Source organism: Lepidochelys kempii, chromosome 1 (assembly GCF_965140285.1).
Source record: "Lepidochelys kempii isolate rLepKem1 chromosome 1, rLepKem1.hap1, whole genome shotgun sequence".
Classification (NCBI taxonomy): domain Eukaryota; kingdom Metazoa; phylum Chordata; order Testudines; family Cheloniidae; genus Lepidochelys; species Lepidochelys kempii.
The window spans coordinates 139,845,987-139,869,256 of record NC_136380.1 but is presented as its reverse complement, the minus strand read 5'-3'; the positions used below and the strand labels follow the sequence as shown (position 1 = coordinate 139,869,256).

Below are 23,270 nucleotides of genomic sequence, written 5' to 3'. Positions count from 1 at the left end.
CCAGACTGCAAAATGACAGGACTGCAAAATGACCCCAGTCACTGCGGGACTCAGGGGCTGACCCTCCCCGCAGGCTCCTAAGACCCCGGGCCTGCGTGACTCTGCGGGCCTGAGTCTGAGTGTGTGTGGACAGGAAAGCCTGAAGCAAACGTTGACGGGGGCGGGCTTGCACCCAGCGCCTGCGGCAGGCGCCTGCCCCCTCGCGCGGGCTCTGGTGGTGGGGAGGCGGCGGCGGCGGCGGCAGCCCCCAGTGCGGCTGGCGGGCATGCGCGAGCGCCCCACTAACATGGCGGCGGCGGCGGCGGCGGCGGCGTGAATCCCGGCGGCGGGGGCTGCGCGCTACTTGACAGACCCACGAGCCGCTGGTGGCGCGCGGGGAAGCGGGCGGCTCCTCCGCCCCCCCCCCGCTCCGGTCCCCAGCCCGGTGAGTGGCGGCGGCTTGGCGGCGCCCTGGGTTGCGGGGAGGAAGCGAGAGACACCCCAGAACTGGCCGGGGACGGGGACGGAGAAGCGGGGCAGCTGCCCCCTTGTTCCCCCGGCTCCTGGGCAGGGGCGGCGGCTGGGGGACGCGTGGGGCTGCGCCGCCTGCAGCGGTCGCCGGTGGAGACGGTGGGTCGGGCTGGGTCTTTTCTCTTCTCGGGCTCCACAGCCGCCTCCCGGCCTCTCCCCGCTGCCCCCCATCGCTGCCCCCCCCCCGGGCTCGGCGGCGCTTCTCGGGGCAGGTATTGGCGCTGGCCCGGCTGCGCCCCGCGCGCGTGTATGTGTGTGTGGGGGGGTCTGTCCCTGGTGTGTTGTGCGGGGAGTAGGTGCCCCCAGCCCGGGCAGGGGCTTTGCTGCTGCCGCTTCTTGCTCAGGGCATCGGTGCGCGCCCCCTCCCCCCCCGTCCTCGGAGGGAAAACGGGAGGCAGGGGGATGTGGGGCGCGGATGTCTGTAAATCGTCCCGAACAGTTGGGGGCAGGGCTCGAGGGGAGCCGGGGATCTCTTCCCGCCCCCTGCACCCTGGATCGTGCTCCTGCAGCCCCCTAGGGCTTGGGCGAAGCGGGAGCGGCATTGGCCAGCCCGAGCCCGCAGGCTTGAGGGGTAAAAGCTGCAGAGCCGGCTGGTGAGGAGGGACTGAAGTCCGGCGGGTGCGGAGGCTCCATCCCAGCCTCTTCCCTCCCAGCCCAAGTCCAGGGGCGAAGGGGGTAAAAGAGCAGCCGCGAGGAGGGGGATACGCTACCTACCCCCAGTTCAGTCAGCGGCCGCCCGCTAGCTCGCGGCTTTCCCGGGGCTTGAGCTCCCTGTCCCGCCTAGCCCTGCTCCTGGGGCCGCAGCCGCGAAGGCAGCGCTGCATCCTTGGCACTGCTCGTCGCACTCAGCCCTGCTTGAGGGCGGCAGGGGCAGAGCGGGAGGGTGCCCAAGCAGCCGCTGCTGCTCCCTTGGCTGGTGCCCCGTTATCTGTGCAGCTACCTGTCCCTGAGCCAGGGGATCAGCGCTGAGAAATGCCTGGAGCGTCTCCTCCCCGAGCCAAGCTGCTCGCTCTCTACCGTGCGCACAGCCCCGTTTGTTGCGGGGCCCCCAGGATCGCCTAGGTGCGGGTGTGCGCGTTTGACAGGAGCTGTGGCTAGGACACACCTCCCTGTGCTGGAGGGGGGTATTCTCCTCCTTCCGGGCAGCGGGGGCGCCTAAATGCACTTGCGGGGACCGCTGCTGCGCTCGATCTAGGGCAGGAGCTTCACCGAGCGGATGGGATCGGGCGCATTGGAGGAGCGGGTTCAACAGATCTGCACTTGCATCCTCTCATTAGTGAATTTATACCCTCGTCAGTAAGGCAGAGCTCCAGCGAAAGTGAACGGGAGTTTTGCCTGAGGAAGGGCTTGGCCTGAAATGGGGCGGTGGGAGGGGAGAGTGTTGCACGGAGCGGGCTCCTGCCGTAGCGCAGTCTTAGCCAGGCTGGCGGGTTCCTTCTCCAGCGGGAGAGAAGTGCCGGGCAGTAGGAATAAGGTTTCCTTGTTGCTCACTGTATGTGTGGTTAGCAAGAGACTAGTCAATGCCTCTCTGTTCAAGAAAAACCCATGATGGTCCTGAGAGCCGTAGATAACTGTGTTTTATGTTTTTCCCTTCTGAATGTGTATGGCAGTATGTTTATTTTTCAAATATCACTCCTTAGAGCCAGTGAAAACCTGTCTAATTTTGTATGACCACGAAATGAAGTACTCGAATAATTTTTAAAATTTGTGTTTCTTGAACCTGTGTTCACCTGAAAATGTTAAAACGATAGCGAAAATGCCCAAAAAACAAAGAATAAAACCTCTAATCAAAACACCTTTACTAATGTGTTTGTTGCTTTTCAAAAATGGGTCATACTGTGATCATTTACTCAATAGATCACTGTTCAGACTGGCAGAATGCAGAGTATAAAGCTTTAGGGGTTGGGGATCACTCATACTACACTTGGAAAATATGCCATGTTAAAACATGCATAAAGTTCAGCTTAAAATTAATTTATGCCGTACATACAAGTGATTGCAGAGTGAGTTAGTATGGGTTTATTGTATAAGGGCTTGTTTTTCAGAGATAACTTTCTTTGGGGATATTGTATATGATTTTTGACAAAGAATGAAATATTCGGTTGCAAATTTCATAAAAAATAAATCCTTATCTGTCAGCCACTGTCTGTAGCCATTGGGGCGAATTGCAGAACAGATTGCAGTGGCATAGTAATTAAGTGGAACCTTATTTTATTAAAGCTAAATTTCATGCTCAGTTAAGCTTTAGGAATAAAAAAGCACTTTCATGTGTTTTTCTTTCCTAAATAGTTACTTATTGTAATTTAAAATATGTTAATACCTTTCTTCTTCCCACAGTCATTTAATTCTCCTCTTTCCGATTAATCAGCTATAAAGGACTGCAAAAATAATTAAACAGCTTTATAACCTAGGGATTATAACAAATAGGAGGAGTAATATTTTGTCTGGATACGTAAATATTTTGGTGAGGTAATAATTCATCTTAAAAATTATTTTAACCTCATTGTTAGCTCTTGGTAATCCTAAAATTAATCGAACAAATCTGATGATTAAGTGAAGAAAACCCTTATATTTTATAGCTTGATAATGGCTTTTCAAAACACACCTGAAATGCCAACATTTCTTCAATAATAATTTTAAGTACAATCTTAACTGAATATGAGATCTTTAGTATTTTTTTTCCTGTCAGATATTTCAGTTTTAAATTAATTTAGAGCTTCTCAAACTCTTTTATAGGATGGATCATATTTTAGTAGTTTGTCTCATGGACAACAACCCTACCATTTGTAATCACTTAAAGTCACTGTGGTAACTGGAGCAACCGCTTACATGGAAAAAGTAATGTTAGGAAAGCTTTAATGTCTTTCTACATGTTTTTAAAGCAGTTTAACAGCAGGAAATAAGTAGGAGAGCCAGCACCATGTGGGAAACCAGTACACTCTGGTCCACCAGCAAGTGCTCCACAGACCACCAGTAGCCTAGTAACCACTGAGTTATCTCTGCATTAGCAGTGCATTCTGAAAATATATTTGTACAATCAAATTATGTATTTATTAACAAGAAGAGCTAATTTTGTGAGTAGTGCTTAATATTTACTGTACTGTCAGGGTGATTTTACTTGAGTTAGTGTAAAGAAAAAATAAGCTAAGAGTAGAAAAATTTTCTGAACTTTTTATTTTCAGCGTCTGATTAAATGAAAGCTTTGCAATAATGCAGACATGCTACAGTGGAGAAGAGTGTGATGTAACGCCAAAGTTTATCCCTCTAAATATGAATATTGAAATGATTTTAAAACTAAAGGCCCTTTTAATAAAGTTTCAGGTGCACTGTTTGAATATGAGTCAGTGATATGACTCTTTAAAAGAAAATACTTGAAATTAATATTTCACTGTGAGGATTAGCTGACAGTGCTAGTACTCTTGTTACCTGCACGCTGTACGGCACTCACCTTTACCGTTTTGTGAGCTCAAGGCGTAACCCGGTAAATTTAGCCCCCCCCCTTTTCCAAACCTTCTGTGGGTTTGTGGGGTCTTTTTACCAGTGAAAGATCCTTACACGGTAATATCCTTAACCTCTATTTATTAACAGTTACCAAAATCTTACACTCTTGCTATCTAGTTGCTATAAACAATACCTTCTGTCTAGCAAATTTGGTTTACTGTATACATATATATACAGTAGTGCGTTTAAGAATAAATATTTTGCAGTAATTGTTTAAACTCTGCAAAAACATTTGTTCATTTTCTAGCAGATACTGTAAGTGGTGCAAGGATCTATTGTGGCTGCAAGAAGAAACTGAATAGATACCCAAAGCTTAGCTAAAGCTTTGATGTCTGGAATATTCTTCTATTTTAAAATCTGGTAATATGGTAAATGTTTATTGCACTTAGGAAAGTTGAGTGAAAGAGCAGCATCAGACTTCTCAAATATATCTATATTTTAACTTTTCTCATTACTTCTTTGAGCAGGCAGGTGTCCTTTACAGCTGCTGACTCCCTCACTGGATCCAGGTGCAATGTCCTGAGCAAAATAAATGGCAAACTGCTCCATGTTGCTGCTTAATCTCAAAGGAGTTGTTGATAGGTGGTGGTTCCAATACAAGTCCAAGAACATCCAGGCAACTACCTGAATTTAAATGGTGCTGAGAATTTATCTCAACCCTGTTCTTTTGTTTCAAGAGATGGTGACCCAGGCTTCCTTATGAATGGAGGATGTGAAAGATGCTGGATAAAAATCCATAGAGCCCCTGCTCTTTGCATGTGGGTCCCCAGATTCTATTAAGCATGTTCCATGTTTTTTTCTTCGGAATTGGGTTGTGGACCACCATTTCAGTGTGTGAGCTGGAAGTCCGGGAACCATTTCTAATTACAGTACTATTTATTGTGTGTGCGCCCAGGAATTTCAAAATCTATTTTATTTATTCAGATTTGGAAAAATATCTATTGGCACACAATGTATGTCCTGGCTGACTACCCCAGAAATGAAGACAGGCAATGTCATAATATAAAGGACTGTGCTGTTAGGCTTCACTGAGACTTAAACACAAAGAAAATGGGTCAAGAGACTTTTGAGGTCTGGGATCTCCCAGCTCAAGTAAAGGACCAAGTGGACTTTAAAACTTAGAAAGTGAGTATATCATGCATCCGACGAAGTGGGTATTCACCCACGAAAGCTTAAGGTGCCACAGGACTCTTTGCCTCTTTTAAAGTGAGTATAGTTGTCTGTTAGTCTTGATAGGACAGTTTGTAAATAGGGAGCACATGCATCCTCTCTTAATAAAGAAAATGCAAAACAGTGCCCTAGAAACTTTACTCCCTAAAGTTGAGGACGGTCTGTTTTTTTAACACCTGATTTTTTTTTTTTTTAACTTTAGACTTTGGTTTCATCACCTTTGCGATGATTTTATAGTCGGACTTGTGTTTAGTGTAACAGGAAATTCCAGGATCTTAGTTAAAATTCCAAGATGTTTTGGTAATAGTTACTTAAAATGGTGCTTGGTAAGTTTAAAAATAGAAATTGGCTGGCTTCTCTTAAGATCTCTCATGTAGGTGCTAAAATTTGCCATATTCTGATGGTCTCTTCATGTAGTGGTAAAAAGACATACAATATTTGTTGTGTGTTAGGGCAGTGTTTCTCAACAAGGGGCATGTGTACCCCTGGGGGTACACAGAGGACTTCCAGGGCGTACATTAACTCATCTAGATATTTGCCTAGTTTTACAATAGGCTACAGAAAGCAGTAGCAAAGTCAGTACAAACTAAAATTTCATACAGACAATGGCTTGCTTATACTGATTTATATGCTATACACTGAAAAGTAAGTACAATATTTATATTCTAATTGATTTACTTTTGAATTATATGGTAAAATGAGAAAGTAAGCGATTTTTCAATAATAGTGTGCTGTGACACTTTTGTATTTTTATGTCTGATTTTGTAAGCAAGTAGTCTTTCAGTGAGATGAAACTTGGGGGTATGCAAGACAAACCAGACTTCTGAAAGGGATACAGTAGTCTGGAAAGGTTGTGTGCCACTGTGCTGGGTGATAGAGTTTATTTCTTTACTGGGTGGCCATGTCTGGTCTTGGCAAGGCATAGTTCAGTTAAATTATATTGCATGTATATTTTGATGCGTAGTTGAGGGACACTTCCTTTATTTCTGACACACCCTATAAAAAGTATCATGACTAAGTTAATTTTTAACTTTGGCTTCTTCTTCGGGCATGTGTCTGTATGAATCCCACTGTAGGTGTGTATGTGCCTTGTGCGTGAGGTCAGGTTTTTTTTGAACAGCATTGTCTGGGGGTGCACGTGTACCCTGTATCTCCTTGGGCTCCCGAGTGAGGGCATAATGCTTAGAGTGGGTGAAATTTATTTCTCCCCTTGCAGTTCCTTCTTATTAACCATGATAGTGAGACAAAACCTGGCGAATGTCCAACCCACTGCCTTCTCTGATATTCAAAGGCCTATTCTCAACTAGTTCGGTGGGGATCTTCACCCTCCTTATCCCTTTAATTTCTTTAATTTGGATGTTCAAAAATAAAAAGCACCCTCAATAGAGGGGGGACAAGATGCTTCACGACAAACAGTATGGCAGACTCTAAACCTTCAAGGTTTGAAACCTTCCTGACCTGCGAGAGCTCATCCCCCTGGTCAATGGGCATAGCTGATGCCTGTTCTATCTGGGGGAGGGTCAGATCCTTAAGTGTTCAATTTCTAAGTCCTCCTCAGGGATTCACAAATTGAGGGCCGGGCAGCTGAAACTGTACCTGCTTAAGCAATGTATGTGCATCATCTCAGACCTGGAGGAGATAATCACCTCCAAAGAACTGGAAGGGTCTTCTTCAGCATGTTCTTCTATGAGCAGACAGCACAGTCCAGCAGTGATGGAAAGGCAGGAGAGAATACACTGTAGAAATCAACACCATCATATTGGCACCAATCACTTTGGCACCAGCAGCCGGTACGCCGACACCATCAACCCCTTCAGTGCTGGTATTGATAGATTCAGCACTGGCTTCAGTGCTGGCACTTCTGGCACTGACAATGTCATCACTGGAACCAGCATCAGCACCCCAATGCAAGGGTAAATCGAAAGGCAATGCCAGCCAAAGTCCAGAAACTGCTCCAAACAACATGAAGCATTGTTCCAAAGAGGGGAACAAATCTCACTCTTCCAAGGACAAAGTGGCTAAGCTCTCTGGTAAGAGAGTGGTGCCATGTAAGATGGCACTGTCATTGGCTGTGCTGATTATGGGACTAAGATGTGCCTTCATGCATCTCTGGAGATACTCTCCTGGTATGTCCAGTGGCACCAGTCACTGGAGCTGAGACATTATCACATAGCACTGCCATTTGTGGAGTTACTCATCATCGCTATTGCCAGACTTTGCCTTCTTCCTGGTATCAAGCAGGGATGTCTCTCCTCTACCTTTTTGAGAGTGACCCTAGAGACAGCACTGGAGATCACTCATGCAGGGCACCACTGCAAAGGAGGTGCAAGTAGCATTGGTCTAACGGTCACAAATGGGCCAGTGTCAATATAAGAGGCTGTCCTGGCTCGTCTGTGGACCATCGTTTCAAGCATCCACACCAGATTTCCCCCTCCTGTAAAGAGGTCTTCCAGGGGGTACGTCAACTCATCTAGATCTTTGCTAGTGTTTTTTATGCACCTGTTGTAAAATTAGGCAAAGTCAGTACAAACTAAAATTTCATACAGGCAATGATTTGTCTTACTGCTTTATATACTATATATGGAAATGTAATATTTATATTCCAATTAATTTTATAATTTATGGTAAAAACGAGAAAGTAAGCATTTTTTTTTTGAAACAGTGTGCTGTGACACTTTTTTGTATTTTTATGTCTGATTTTGTAAGCAAGTTGTTTTTAAGTGAAGTGAAGCTTGGGGGTGTGCAACACAAATCCCTCCTGAAAGGGGTACAGTGGTCTGGAAAGGTTGAGAGCCACTGGTGTAGTCAGTGTGGATCCCACTGTAGGTGGGCATGTGCCTCGTGCACCTGCAACTATTCTTTTTTTTTTTTTAAATAGTAGCATCCATTGGGGCCACTCCTGTGCCTTGTGCCGCCTCCTCAGTTGCTATCCTCCATCAATACCCTAGAGGTTCAGAGGCCATGGACTCCAAAATCCAGGGATGAAGGACATGTTCTGGGATCTACACTGACTACTGTAATATCTCAAAGTACTTTATATTGATAATTATCCGGTCCCAGTGTGAATCTCAAGTGCTTCCTGTGTGCCAGTTTAATGGCTATATATAAGAACTCATCTTGCAGGTTAATAGCCATGAACCAGTTGAGCCTGCACACACGGGGTGCTGGAGGAAAGCACTATATTCTGGAATCTGAGACTATACATACAATTTGTTCAGTCCCCTCAGGTCTAGGATAGGACAGATCCCCCCTTTCTTCTTCGGGAAGGAGATACTGAAAGTAGAAGCCTCTTCTGTACTACTTAAGAACCCTTCCATGACTCCTAGCAGAAGCAATATGGCCACGTTTCCCCCCCCCTCTCATGAGATGAGTCCCTGAAGGGTAACAGGGAAAGGGTTGAGTAGGGTGGAGAGCATGGAAGTGAATGGGATAGCCAGAGGCAACTATGTTCTACACACATTTGTCCGAAGCGATATTGGTCCACGTCCAATGGAATGAGACAAGGCAGCTCCTGAAGATGGCTGCTAGTTCCTGATAGGCTCTGATATGGTTGCTAACATTCCCATCAAATCTGCTGAGAAGGTGCCCATCAGACAAGTAGCACAATCATTTCTGCAGTGGGTACTCTATCTGCCCCCAAAATAAGGATGAGACAGTTATCTCTTTTGGGCTTCCTGTATGGGGTTGGTGTATACATCCCCAGCAACCTCAGAGTGGTCCTTTATCCGTTGTGTATTGAAAAACTCCATCCACTGAAATAGGAGGTCCTGGATGGCATCTTGGACTTCTCTTGGTATTCCAGATGCCAACAGTCAGTAGTCACGGCCATGACTATCAACCTTGTGGCCATATCTGTGTAGTCCATAGCTTCCTGGAGGCCTCTTCTGGCTTTTTTTATTTATTTATTTTTTATGACCTCTAAGTTCCTCCCTAGTGCCCTGTGGTACTTTCGTCAAGAAGGGATCACCCTTTCCCATGTCAGTACATTATATTAGGTGAACAATGCCTGGCAGCTGTCACCCAGAGTTGTAGGCAAGACAAGTAATGCCCAGACAGGTCTAGCTTTTGGAGGTCCTTGTCCATGTGCCTTTCACAGATTTCAACGTTTCCTACACTGCTGCCTCTACTAATGATCCTGGATTTTGGTGACAATAGAAGTGCTCAAAGTTTTTCAGAGGCACCTAGCAGCACTCAGCCACCTGTTTAGACGTGGGCTGAATGGTGGCTGGGGTTTGCCAGAGCCTGTTGCTGTCTCTAATATGCCCTCGTTGAGAACCACTGAACTACATCATCTCGAAGCACCCCCTCCTCCCTTACCACACACGTGCAGTCTCTTGTTTGTTCTCTTGTTAGGTCACGTCTAAAATTCTAGATTGTAGGCTCCTGGGGGCTGTGATCTTGTGTGTTTGTTCTGTGAAGTATCTACCATTATTTATCTCACACTAAAAGATGTGGTAGGTGTTGCTTGTCACTATAGTAGGCACAACTTTCTCAGACACACTTTTTTTTTTCCCCCAAGGTGGTGTCCCTTTAACACATAGGCAGCTCTCCCCTTGTTTGTTGTCTTAAGCAAGTAAGGCATTGAAGGTAGAGGTCTTCACCAAACCACTTCGTTTAGTATCTGAACCTTCAGCTTCAAAATTTGACCAACAATTTGTAGTTAAAATGTGATATGGTAAGCAAAATGAGTCTCTTACTGGAGGGAATGGGCTTTGTTGCCAGGTATCTCAAATTGTTGCTGTTTTAAGGTAATAGATACCCTTCTTAGCTTGGACAAAGAGTAGGTTGAGACTCTTAGCAAACATTAGCTCATAGAGCATCTGAAACTTATAAAACCTACAAGAGAGTAGCACTATTTAAATTAGGTGCATGTATATAAACAAGAGTATGTTTGTTTAACTTGTCAGCAAGTTAAAGAAGTATGGGCTGGATGAATGCACTATAAGGTGGGTAGAAAGTTGGCTAGATTGTCGGGCTCAGCGGGTAGTGATCAATGGCTTCATGTCTAGTTGGCAGCCGGTGTCAAGTGGAGTGCCCCAGGGGTCAGTCCTGGGGCCGGTTTTGTTCAATATCTTCGATAAATGATCTGGAGGATGGTGTGGATTGCACTCTCAGCAAATTTGCGGATGATACTAAACTGGGAGGAGTGGTAGATACGCTGGAGGGCAGGGATAGGATACAGAGGGACCTAGACAAATTGGAGGATTGGGCCAAAAGAAATCTGATGAGGTTCAATAAGGATAAGTGCAGGGTCCTGCACTTAGGACGGAAGAACCCAATGCACAGCTACAGACTAGGGACCGAATGGCTAGGCAGCAGTTCTGCGGAAAAGGACCTAGGGGTGACAGTGGACGAGAAGCTGGATATGAGTCAGCAGTGTGCCCTTGTTGCCAAGAAGGCCAATGGCATTTTGGGATGTATAAGCAGGGGCATAGCGAGCAGATCGAGGGACGTGATCGTCCCCCTCTATTCGACATTGGTGAGGCCTCATCTGGAGTACTGTGTCCAGTTTTGGGCCCCACACTACAAGAAGGATGTGGATAAATTGGAGAGAGTCCAGCGAAGGGCAACAAAAATGATTAGGGGTCTGGAACACATGACTTATGAGGCGAGGCTGAGGGAACTGGGATTGTTTAGTCTGCAGAAGAGAAGAATGAGGGGGGATTTGATAGCTGCTTTCAACTACCTGAGAGGTGGTTCCAGAGAGGATGGTTCTAGACTATTCTCAGTGGTAGAAGATGACGGGACAAGGAGTAATGGTCTCAAGTTGCAGTGGGGGAGGTTTAGGTTGGATATTAGGAAAAACTTTTTCACTAGGAGGGTGGTGAAACACTGGAATACGTTACCTAGGGAGGTGGTGGAATCTCCTTCCTTAGAAGTTTTTAAGGTCAGGCTTGACAAAGCCCTGGCTGGGATGATTTAATTGGGGATGGGTCCTGCTTTGAGCAGGGGGTTGGACTAGATGACCTCCTGAGGTCCCTTCCAACCCTGATATTCTATGATTCTATGTACCATTATTTAAGCACCTGGATTCTATCATGGTCAAATATAGGAAAACCTGATGGAATAGATGTTACTTTTTAAAGCCCATGTAAAAGAAAAGTTTGATATGTAAGTACATTTTGTGTGAGAAAGAAGTGAAGGGCTTTCAGTGCCATCCGTAGTTGAGTCAGAGTTACCAGTGGCACCACCATGAAGTTGGAACTGAATAATTAGGAGTCAAAATTGTGTGGAAAGGACAGATAATGGTGAGAGGGGGTTATACTGGTGGTGATAAATGAAAATGATAAATAGCTATGTGTGTAGGGGTGGGAGGGAAGAGATCAGGAAAATTAGTCTGCTGGTACCAAGCAATATTTTCTTCTCATTGTAGAAAAATGTTAACCATCTGGATTTGTGAATACATTTTCTACTGTGTTCAGCTACAATAAATTTTGTGGAAAAAACTGACAGTTTTTAAAGGAAGACCTTTCTGAAATGCTTTGATTTAACTGGAAAACTTATAGTCTGTTTTTTCCACCATATGAAATGGGATGGAAAAGGTGCTTTTTCAGGGTAAATAATGCAGCTGGGCAAATACTGCAGCAAAGTATTTGCAAAAATTCTGATATTTTTGGTGACCTCTTCTTGTTTGTTTGTTTGTTTTTATCCACAAGAATGTTTGCAGAAAACGGAGTGTTTTGTGGAGTTTTCACACAAATATATCTTTGTTAATATTAGCACTGGAAATGGTCTTGCTGGCTTTTGAAAGTTGAGATTTGGAAGCCAATTGAAGGGGGAGGGAAGTTGTTTTTTTGAAGAGGGGCAAGAGTTAGCAGGTGGGGGATGGTATGCAACCACCACCATTGGGGTTGTTAGACTTGTATCTCTAATCAGGCACAGGAATGTGTGTGAGCCTGGAGTTCAGCTGTGTACTTAGGAAGGGAATAATCTATCTGGGACCTACTTCCTTCAGAAGCATCTTTTATGACAGTAAGGAAAAGCTTGTGTCCTGTCCTGAGGGGACTCCAGCCTCCCATGTGCAGTTGACTTCGCTGGTCCTCCTGTGTAGGTGAGGATGAGCTGCACCAGTAAGTAGTTCTGGTGAGGGAGGATCTGTGTACTGCCTTTGTCAGCATCTTGTAGGTGGTGGCAGTTGGATAGTGCTGGCTTTTTAAATTGCCAGTGAGAGAGACACCTTTAAATGCAGAGAGAGGATGCTCACGGAATGTGTGCCTGCTAGCACTGTGGGTGCAGGTAGCATGGCATCTATTTAATCCAGTGTGAGACTGCCACATAGGAGGAGTCTGTAGCTGGCTTTGAGGAAACGGTGGGCCTGCAACTTCTGCCATTTGCTGCTGTGCTGGATCCTGCTGATCTTGCTAAGCTTCCTCTTGCTGCTGCAGGGGCCTGTACTGTGACTGACTCTGTGCCAGTAGGTTCCAGGACTGTCAGTTTTGCCCATGCTCCAACAAAAAAAAATAAAGTAATATATTTGGTATTGTTATGTTTGTGTTAAGAGGCTAACAAAATTAAAGCTTTATTATTGTTTCAGTAAGTACTCGAGTTTAGTGTTTACTAAATTTATCCCCAAGTTGTTCGGATACAAAAATTATTTTAGGGGAAGGGAAGTGTTGTACTCCCCCCTTCCTTCCTCCCCCGCCCCCCCCCCCAATGTATTTAAACATCCAGCTTATGGGCACAGGGAGAGTGTCACTATTTACTACACACAATTTTTGGGGTGCACAGAATCTTTAAGATATTTTGGAGTTAAGCACAGTAGCTGTAAAATGATCAGCAGTGATATAGTTAACAATACTGACAATGAAATTGTCATCTTTCATTTTGGAATTAACCTTGGGTCAGTCAGAACCTTTCTGAACTATCAATTAAAGCTGTCATCAGTTACTCTGTTCTTGGAAGACTTTCTTCACAACCATGAGGGTTAAAACCCTTTTGAAAAATTTTAAAAAAAAATACCGTCAATTCTGGCTCACAGCTCTGTGGCAAGGGGTGGATTTCACAGCTCCAGAATAACAGTGCTCTGTCCATAGACCCTCTGTGATCCTAGCTTCCAGAATCCTGGAGCTTAGAGGTATTGCTGATTGGACCAGGGCAGAGTACCGTAGATAATTATATAAGGACTTCCCCTCTAGCTTCTCTAAGTGCTGCTTTTACGTTGTTGGTGCTGCTGGTTGCTTTGGTAGAGAAGTGCAAACAGCTCTATAGGGATCTCTAGCATCCCATTCCATACTAGTGTCTGGGCAGCTCTTACTACACTTGTAATAGGAATTCCCTTCCCGCTCTCTCTCCCCCCCCCCCCACCTGTTTTATTTGTACTATGCTCAAAAGTATGCCAGGTGCCTCACTGAACAAATAATAAGCTTCCTGCCATGGCAAGTGAGGGTTAGTTAAAGTCAGGGGGGCTAGGGTGGGATTCAACAGGGCTTATAAATTGTGATGTGGAGATGTTAGGCCCATGCAAATTTCTTAGCAAGTAAAGATTTTTCTTAAAGTTTAATATTCTAATTAGTTTTTGTTGCAGAAATGAGTCTTTGGCAGGGTTTTGAATGAAGCTAGGGTAGTGGCCTGATGAATATGTTCTAAGAAAGTGTTCCAGGTTTGTATGGGGACATGGAAAACAACTCAGATGTTTAAGATGGTAAATTTGCCAAATTGTGTGAGTGGTTTTTCCAGCACTTACATAATGTAAATATACAGTATTAAAATTCAGCTTACAATTTTCAGCCAATCTGTCTTTGAATTTCATATCTAGTTTAAAAATGCTTCAGGACATTTTTTGAGCTGTTGGAGTATGAACAAAAATATTCAAATAAATCTGTTAGTCTCTAAGGTGCCACAGGTACTCTTTTTTTTTTTTTTTTTTTTGCTGATACAGACTAACACGGCTACCACTCTGAAACCAAAACTATTCAAAATCTCCTCTTTTGTGAGCAGACTGCATTGAAGATTTTGGTTTTAAAAATGTTAATAGGCTTGGGTCCAGCTTTCTTAAAAATCTGGTGGCTCCTTACATACTATTTCATCATTCTAGGTTGGAAGATTTAGAATTTTGAGAACCTGAAAACATGATGGGAGAACTGTTTGTATTTTGCATCTGCAGCCCTAAGAAGGGTGGCATACCTTCTCTCTTGAAAGGATTGCTGATTTAGCTAATTTTGAATCTAGTTTCATATTTTATTTCAGAATGCTTTTGGCACAAGTAAATTAGTCTTTGTTTTCTCTGTTTGAACAGTGAAACTACATTGGTCAGTTTCACATCTTGGCTCTCATACAGTAACAAAATATGGTTTTGTTTTAAATTTCACAACAGTGAAGAGAAGTTACACTCCCTGTAACTTAAAAATTACAATTTTTAATTGAAAAATTAAAATTTTCAATTTTATGTAATTGAATGTAATTCATTCATTTTCAAACATTCATACATTTTCAAAATGTAATTGAAAATTTTTATTTTTCTGTTCTTCTTGTGACAACTCTTCAGCCTAAAGTATGTTCAAGTAATATTTTAAACACAGTCTCTTGATGGATACTGAAATTTACTTCTTTGTATTGAATGGATTATTATGAAAGAGATTTGTGAAGGATCAGACAGTTTGATTTGATTGTAATGACATATTGCCTTTTGTCTAAAAACTCAAAACTTTGCAGTATAATACTGTTTGTAGATAGTCAAAAGTTCATTGCTTTATATTTATGCTAATTATATGTTTCATGTTGTGCTGTAAAGTTTCCCATAATCCTATTGACAGTACATAGAAACTTGCTTAGTGATCTTTATAACAGATAATACAAAGGATTATTTTTGTTAAATAATCAATATATTTCCAACTCAGGAAGGAAATATTTTGATAAAGCTAGTTTCGGTGTTTACCATCTAGCTGTAAGATTTATTATATTTGCTCTTTTACTGGCACAAGTCTGTCAAGACAAGTATTAAAAATCTGTCTCAGCATTTTTTATGAACTAGAAGTTTTTCTGTGCTAACGGTTTATCAGCTTTGCTGTATAAAAAGATGAAAATTGAATTTCTGCTTCTTGAAAGCCTGCCTTTCTTAAACGTATGGACGAAAATGGATTCTACCTTAGACCTAATTTCCTATTAAAAATACCTGTATATGCTTTTTATTTACAAAGGAGGGAAAACTACTTTTTAATGATACATTGTAATATTAATGTCAGTAACACAGGTAGATAGTTTTAATTTTATAATGTAAAATCTGGTATTTTTTTCATGTCTCTCTCTTCCACCAGTACCTTAATTCTGTTGTTCAGTAGGTCCCAACTGCTGTCACTAGGATTATTGAACATCTGCATTGCAGAAATAAGCATGCACACTGTACTTCCTTTTGGGAAAAAAAGTAAACCTATTTTGATCCCAGAATGGAAAATAGCAAAGGTGTTTGTGAAGTATTTCATACCATATAGTAGGCTTGGAATGATTAGGTGGTTGGTTGGTTTTTTTGTTTTTTGTTTGTTGTTTTTGTTTTTGTTTTTTTGTAAATGTCGGTTCCCCACATGCGTGGCCCTCTATGAAAAAATATTTCCATTGATAATTGAAATTTACAGATTGATGAGTTAAGAAAAATGCTGCTTGAGAACTTATTAGAGTTGAAGGATATTTACTTGACTGGATGTTGACCTCCCTCCCATAATTTTTCACAATTGTAAAAATTTAAATTGATAAAAATCAGGGGTGGATGGGGAATGCTTAAAAATAAGCATTGATGCTAGCTGTTAAAATTATATGTAAAATAGAATTCTGCCAAGCCTACATATAAATAACTTGCTGTAAATTTCTCTGTACCTTCTCTTATCTCTCTCTTCTTTTCCAACCTTCAAGACTGTTGTCAAAACAGCCTCAGACCTTTTTCTTAATTCTTTTTTAAAAAGAGAGATGGGTAGGTGCTTATTATATTTAAGAAAATAATTTTTCATTTTTCAAAATACTTTGAAGGGACCCCATTAATTTAGAAGTCACCCTTCTGTCTGGAAATAGTGTACCCGTGTCTGCATTAAGATAGCACTAAGTCTGAATCAGGATTGTGACCTCATTATACTCTGCACAGCTCAGCACAGAGTAGGACAGTCCCTGCCATGAAGAGTTCTGCCTAATTTAAATCAGGATGCAATAGTGGGTATGACAAACAGGACTGGGGAGGAGGGAAACGAGAAGAAGGTTAATATAGATCAGCTATGTACAGAGCTGGATAGTTTGAATTTATATATAATGTTATGAGACTAGTAATAAATGGATGATAGTGTTGCAAAGGTATATTCTCTAGTTCAAACAGGAATTAATTCAGGGGAGCCCTATGGCCTGTGGTATATGGGAGGTCAGACTAGATGATGACAATGGTTCTTCTTCGAGTGATTGTTCATGTCCATTCCAAGCAGGTGTGTTTCGGCACTGGCTCTCCAGGTGATGGCACTGGTGGAAGCCTCAGCTCCGTCCCTACCGACCCCGATGGTCTTGGTCCTGCCGGATTAAACTGCCCCAGCACCGGCTGCGGTGCAGAATTCTTCATCGGTACTGGCTCCACAGCCCGCGTGCCGAAGGCAGTGAACTGGGCCCACCTCTTGTTCTCTCTTCCTCCTCCTCACCTGATGAAGCAGTCGCGGGGACTTCGACGGCCCCAGCTTTGGAGGACAACCGGGTTCTTCAACAGCTTTTGAGGCGGGCCGCCCGAAGCCTGGGGATTCAAGCAGAGGAGGTGGAAGTGGATTTAGACCCTGTCGTAGACTTCCTGGCTCCTTCTGGCCTGTCCGGGGTTGTACTGCCATTTATCAAGTCGATAACCGAAACATCTAAGAACTTGTGGCAAACTCCTGCTTCTCTGGCCGAGCACCACTACTTTGTTCCCTCTAGAGCAGTGCTACTCAAAGTGGTGGTCCGCGGACTGGTGCCGGTCTGCGAGCCTTCGGCTGCCGGTCTGCGCGCACATTGGAAAAAAAAATTGCCGGTTCCTCACATCCAATAGCTTGAGAAGCACTGCTCTGGAGGGTATGAACATCTTTACACCCACCCTCCTCTGGACTCTTTGGTGGTCAACGTGGCCAATCAGAGAGAACGTCAAGGGTTTCAAGGATCCACCCCTAAAAACAGGGATGCCAAGAAACTGGACCTGTTTGGCCGGAAGGTCTACTCAACAGGAGGCCTGCAACTTCATATAGCCAACCAGCATACCATAGTAAGCCGCTACGGGCATAACACCTGCTCGTCCATGGCTAAGTTTACAGAACTTCTGCCCCAGGAAGCTCGGGGGGAGTTCTCTGTGCCGTGGAGGAGGGGAAACTGGTCTCTAGAGCGTCTTTGCAAGCGGCCTCGGACGCGGCGGATGCGGCCTCTCGTATTTTGGCCACAGGGGTAGTTATGAGGAGAGGCTCCTGACTACAGGTCTCTGGTCTTCCCCACGAGGTCCAGCAGACCATTCAAGACCTTCCCTTGAAAGTGTAGCTCTCTTCTTCGAGAAGACGGATAAGAGACTTCACAGCTTGAAGGACTTGAAGGCAACCCTTCGTTCACTGGGGCTTCACACGCCTGCTACCCAGCACAGACGTTTTAGGCCTCAATCTGCCCTTCATCCTTACCAACTCCAAAACCATTAGGACGTTCCGCGTAGGTGGAACAGGAGCATTTGGAGGAGGCAACGCCCTCCCTCTGGACAAAGCTTGAGCCAGCCCAGGGCCACACCGGGCTCTAGACCACCCTTTTGAGGGTACGGTCGAGGACAGCTTGCCAGTATGACCTTTGGATCCTTCCCATCTTACTTTCTCGTCCTGTTTATCCCCTTTCTGCTGTGCCTGGTCTCAAATTACTTCAGACCGGTGGGTGCTCCGCATGGTAGAGAGGGGATATTCCATCCAATTCTGTACCCTCCTGCCCCCTCAACCCCTTTCCCTGTCCCTCTTCAGGGACCCCTCTCAAGAGCAACTTCTAATTCGAGGTGCAGTCCCTCCTCTCGGTAGGGGCAGTGGAGGAGGTTCCTCAGGAGATAAGGGGTTTCTACTCCTGGTATTTCCTCATACCGAAGGCCAAGGCGGGCCTCAGACCCATACTGGACCTGCGACAGCTCAACAAATACGTAAAGAAACTCAAGTTTCGCATGGTCTCGGTAACCTCCATTATCCCCTCACTGGATCCAGGAGACTGGTACGCCGCCCTCGACTTGAAGGACGTGTCTTTTCATATTGCAAAAGTCCCACATCACAGACGCTACCTCAGGTTCGTGGTGAACAGAGGCCACTACCAGTTTGCCGTTCTCCCGTTCAGACTGTCAACTTCCCCCTGAGTAGCCACAAAATGCATGGCAGTCGTCGCAGCGTTCCTGCGCAAGCACCAGATACAGGTCTTTCCATACCTGGATGACTGGCTGATCAAAGGTCGCTCGAGAGCCCAGGTGGAGGCTCAGGTCGAGTTCATAAGAAAGACCTTCCTCGACATAGGTCTCCTCCTGAATGAGGAGAAATCTACTGGCCTCTGGGAAGCACGCCCTGGCTTGGGTAGAGTCCAGGACTGCGCTTCCCAGAGGCCAGGTTTCACTGAGGACATCATACAGAGCCTCAGACGGTTCCCCACGATGTCAGCAAGAATCAGTCTAAAGCTGCTGGGACACATGGCCTCCTGCACGTAAGTGGTGCAGCATGCCAGGCTCAGGCTGCACCCACTCCAGTCCTGGCTGGCGTCGGTGTACCGACTAGCCAGAGATGCGTTGGACAGGGTCATAACCCTGCCCCGCCTGGTACTGGACTCCCTCCTATGGTGGCTAGACCCACGAATGGTTTGCGTAGGGGTGCCTTTTGCCAGCCCTTGCTCACCTTGGCATCAGAAGCCTTGGATCTGGGTTGGGGGGCTCACCTAGGGAACCTCAAGACCCAAGGCCTCTGGTCTCCGGTGTCAAAGAGCTGAGGGCAGTGCGTCTGGCATGCTATGTTTTCAAAATGCACATAATGGGCAGATGTGTTTCAATCCTCAGCGATGTTTTATATCAACAAACGGGGGTGCACGCTCCTCTCCCCTGTGCTGAGAAGCCCTTGCGCTGTGGGACTTCGGCATAGAGAACTCGATCCACCTGCAGGCTTCATACCTCTCAGGGGTGCGAAACATGCAGGCGGACAGCGTCAGCCAGAGCGTCAGCGGCCACGAGTGGTCCCTTCGGCCAGACGTGGTGAGCTCAATCTTCCAGTTCTGGGGATCTCCCCAGGTAGACCTGTTTGCCACTCCGGACAACAGAAAATGTCAAACATTTGGTTCCCTCGGGAGCCACAGCTCGGGGTCCATCAGGGATGCCTTCCTTCTCTCATGGGAGGGCTGCCTGCTATATGCTTTCCCACCCATCCCCCTAGTCCACAGGGTGCTCCTCGAGATCCGCAGAGACCGGGCCCAAGTCATACTAATAGCGCCGGGGTGGCTGCATCAGCACTGGTTCACCTCGCTCCTGGAAATGTCCATAGCGGCCCCACTCACCTTACTGCTGGTCCCTGACCTGATCACACAGGTCCAGGACAGACTCCGGCACCCGAATCTGGAGTTGCTCCACCTTACGGCCTGGATGCTCCACGGCTAAGTGCCACAGAGCTGTCTTGTTCGGACCAGGTCAGACAAGTCCTCCTGGGTAGTAGAAAGCCCTCCACCAGGGCTACTTACCTGGCCAAGTGGAAAAGGTTTTCTGTCTGGGCGGAGCAACATAGTCAGTCGCCGCTCTTCGCCTCCATACCGTTTATACTGGACTACCTCCTTCACCTAACGCATCAAGACTTGTCCCGGTCATCAGTAAGGGTCCACTTGGCTGCTGTATCCACCTTGCATCGGGGCTCAGATGGTCTCTCAGTCTTTACAAACCCTATGGTCAGTTGTTTTCTCAAGGGTTTGGACAGGCTCTTCCCACACAAGTGTCAGCCACTCCCTGCCTAGGACCTCAATTTAGTCCTCTCCAGGCTTACAGGCCTGCCAATTGAACATCTGGCCACCTGCTCCCTGTTATATCTCTCATTCAAGGTCGCGTTCCTCGTGGCAATTACCTCGGCTTGACGGTTTCGGAGCTCAGGGCCTTCATGTCTGAGCCCCCTTACACAGTTTTTCATAAGGATAAGGTCCAGCTCAAGCCTCATCCGTCTTTTCTCCCGAAGGTCGTCTCCCATTTTCACATGACCCAGGACATCTTCCTCCCAGTGTTTTATCCCAAGCCACGCTTCTCCGATAGGGAGCGCAGGCTGCACTCACTGGATGTGCGTAGGGTCTTCTACATAGAGAGAACTAAGTTGTTCCGAAAGTCCGTCCAACTCTTTGTAGTCGTGGTGGACAGAATGAAGGGCCTCCCGGTATCCTCTCTACGCATATCGTCATGGATAACGTCCTGCATTAGGGAGTGCTATACCCTGGCAAAGGAGCCCACTCCGCAGATAACTGCTCACTCTACCAGGGCCCAGGCCTCCTTTGCGGCGTTCCTGCGAACAAGTCCCTATTCAGGAAATTTGCAGGGTAGCCACGTGGTCCTCGATACATACATTTACGTCGCACTATGCAATTACACAACAGTCCAGGGACGATGCGGCTTTCAGGAGAGCTGTGCTCTTTTCTGTGGATAACTCCGACCCCACCTCCTGAGCTCTGGCTTGTGAATCACCTGCTTGGAATGGACATGAACAATCACTTGAAGAAAAAACTGTTACCAATACCCACCCTCTTACCCCTCTGTCGGAATAGTCCAGAAGAAGGAACTGAGGGGGTGGAGGGTTGGCGGGGCCCAATATTGGGCGCCATGAAGGCACCACTCCGGGGGGGGTGCCCAGGCTGACCCTATGGACGCTGCTAGGGGAAAAATCTTCCGGCTGGCATGCACGCGGCACGCACACACACACCTGCTTGGAATGGACATGAACAACGCATCTCGAAGAACAACAGTTACGAGAAAGTGAGTAACCATTTTTTTTTTCTTCTGATTATATAATCTATGAAGTAAAATTTATGAAAGAGATTAGAGGGGCGCAAATATCAGTTTGTTTTACTTCGTACATTTGACAGCTCTCTGTGTATAGCCAATTCCCCTGTTCATCCTGCACAGTAAGTATCCCATATTGTTTATGTGGGACTTTCACATAGAAGCCAAGATCAGAGGAAACATTAAGAAAATATAAGGAAAAAGAAAAACCACAGAGGTAGCGATAGTACTTGAAATTAACTGTGTCTTTTCAATTTGATTGTCTTTTAAACAGTTAAATTTGAAATTTGAGAGAGGTTTTTAAATTATTCTCGTATCTGACTCTCCTGTAGATTTTTATAGTTATCCTTACACATGTGAAAGAAATGAAGTGGACTGAAATGGGTTTCTCGTTTTTGCCCAGCCAAAATTTCCCATTCATTTTGTTTAACTAAGGATTGCAGAATTGGGAGTCTGAGCTATACCAACAATGTTGATAGGACCAAAAACCTAATCTGCTTTAAGAATGTTTCCTCTCCACCCACTTCTTTGATTTAACTGTCCACCTAAGCCTGAAGCATCTGATTCTTCAAAACAAAAGTCTCCAATCTCTAGAGGTTTAGGTTTCTTTGAAATATCATGTGTTAAACTGGCATGTTAAGTTGTATCTCCATGTTCGGTGTGTTTGTTGTATTCTCGTGAACAGGCAGGGTATTGGGACAAATTTCTGCTAGATAACTGTCTTGCTTGCTTGTAAGAATGGTGTAGATAGCGGAAGGGAAAGTTGTGATATGCCATCCAAAAGAAAGTATATGATTTTTGACAGTGTCTCTCTTTAAAAGGCTGACCTCTCTGAAAAGCAGTAATTCTTGCCCTTCAAGTTGACTTTCTAAATTAGAAGAACAATATTAGAGTAGGATGGAAAATATTTTTCCATCATATGTAGTAGTAACTTTGGAAATGCAAATGCTTTAGGCTTGTCTAGTCATATATATTTTTAACCAAGAGCTCACACAGTGGGAGGTGACTAGTAAGGGTGAATGGGTTTTGACAACAAAAGCCTTATCAGGAAGTTAAAGGCAGACACAAGCTCACCATCTAATTCAGAATTAAATGAAGTAGGGGAAGTTAAACAGAAGGGATGAAGCGGAATTTACTGGATGCTTTAAACCCCAGCTATAAGTAGTATTAGTAGCAAGCATGTGGACATCCTCCACATTGACTTTTTTTAGTGGGTTTCATTTCCGAACATTTTAATGTTCAAACTAACATGACACTTTTTTTTTCTTTCTTGCCTTTTGCCTTTGATTTTCAGTTTCCCTAGCTTAGGTCAAGTGACTTATTGTTCTCCCCTGCTGATCCTATACTTCCAGGGTCTGAATTGACTCTTCTTGGGGTGTTTCCTGTATTGTGACTGACATAAGTGCTGTTCCTAGCTTGATTAATTTTTCTCCATATTTTTCTTCTTTGCCTTTGGTTTTGTTTCCATTCCCCTCACCTTTCCCATTACTTTCTTATGCCTGTTTATTCCTAGTTTTCTGTCCTTGCCTCTGCCTTTCCCAGGTTTCATTCTCCTACCTGGTTCATTCCTTCCTTTGTTTCTGACTTCCATTCTCTAGATTTGTCTATCTTCCTTCTTACCCTAATTTCCTATCTTTTTTCAACATACTCTGCTTGCTTGCTCACTGACATATTCAAGGATGTCTTAGGCTTCCCCTCTTCCCTGCCCGTCCGCCCAAGGATCTCTGCAAGCTTCGCACTCTGTATTTGTCCAGCTTTTTATATATATATATGGCTGTGTTGTGCTGATTCGAAGGCCAGTGATGTTGGAAGTTGTATGCAAAAAGCTCCCACCCTGGCTGGGGTAGGGAGTAGGCAGCAGATAAGAAGACAAACTGTTAAGGAAGGTAATTAATTAGGTGGAGTGAACTGAAGTAGTGTTTCTCAACCTTTTTGATACCAGGGACCAGTTTGCTTCCTTCCTTAAACTGTAAGGGGGATTACAAGGACTGGCACCATTCCATGGACCAGTTTTTGAGAAATGCAGAACTAGAGTGCTCCTCAACTCTACCCCAGAAAGAGTTATGTTCTGCCTCAGTCTGACTGCACTGTCTCTGTAGAGATTTAGCTTTTTTGCTGTTCTTCAGAATGGAGGCTGAGAAATTCAGTT

At 45.0% G+C, this 23,270-nt stretch overlaps 1 protein-coding gene across 2 annotated transcripts in view; it reads left to right on the top strand.

The window, feature by feature from the left end:
* The first annotated feature begins 225 nt into the window (after positions 1-225).
* Positions 226-23,270, top strand: part of SCML2 (Scm polycomb group protein like 2) — a 131,050-nt gene continuing 108,005 nt past the window's right edge. The window contains exon 1 of one of the 2 annotated variants that reach the window (XM_073356349.1): positions 226-424. The gene's annotated coding sequence lies outside the window, so the exon portion shown is untranslated. Of the gene's footprint in view, positions 425-4,995; positions 5,137-23,270 lie in introns of those variants that run through there. The other variant, XM_073356359.1, reaches the window with a different exon arrangement.